The sequence below is a fragment of the Engystomops pustulosus genome, unplaced genomic scaffold (genome assembly GCF_040894005.1).
Source record: "Engystomops pustulosus unplaced genomic scaffold, aEngPut4.maternal MAT_SCAFFOLD_266, whole genome shotgun sequence".
Classification (NCBI taxonomy): Eukaryota; Metazoa; Chordata; class Amphibia; order Anura; family Leptodactylidae; genus Engystomops; species Engystomops pustulosus.
Genome location: NW_027285145.1, coordinates 92,501 through 93,137, shown reverse-complemented (window position 1 = coordinate 93,137; position 637 = coordinate 92,501).

The following is a 637-nucleotide window of genomic DNA, read 5'->3' as shown; positions in this document are numbered from 1 at the left end:
GGCTTCTTACCGGTGACACTCCCTTCGTGAGAGAGGCAGGTACTCGCCCCGCACCCCGGTCCAAATCTGCTCGGTCCGGCCGTCGTCGGCCCTAGCCGAAGGCCGCTCCCGCGAAGCCAGGCGATCCGAACCGAGGATCCGCGCGAGCCTTCTCCAAGCCCTCTGCCGGGCGCTGGTGTTGAAAGCGTAGCGGACCCTGTTCGCCGGAGCGATAGGAGCGGAGCACCGGTCCCGCAGGGTTGAAAGCTGGGTAGCAGCGCCGTAGCTTCCCTCCCAGCCTTCCCCCGGACCTGGCGCCCGATCCCCTCCGCTCCTCTCTGCGTTGGCGGGCGGCGCTGCATGGGTACGTCGCGACGGCTCCTATCGTCTCTCTCGCTTAACAGTGTGGAGAGGTGGTGGTGGAGCCGTCCGACACTCGAGGTGCTGAAGTTGAGCGTCCAATGCTTTCCTTCTATGCGCAGCCTACAGGAGCTGTCCGAGCTTCGGAGGTGCTGATGGAGGTGAGAGTCGAGCGCCACTTCTTGGCTGAACTGAGTGGGGAAAGCCAGCGGCTGCGAGAGGGAGGGGAAGGGAAGGCTTTTTCGGGTCCTTGGAAGGGACCGAGAGCATCTTTCTTGCCCCCCTGCCCTAAGCTCCA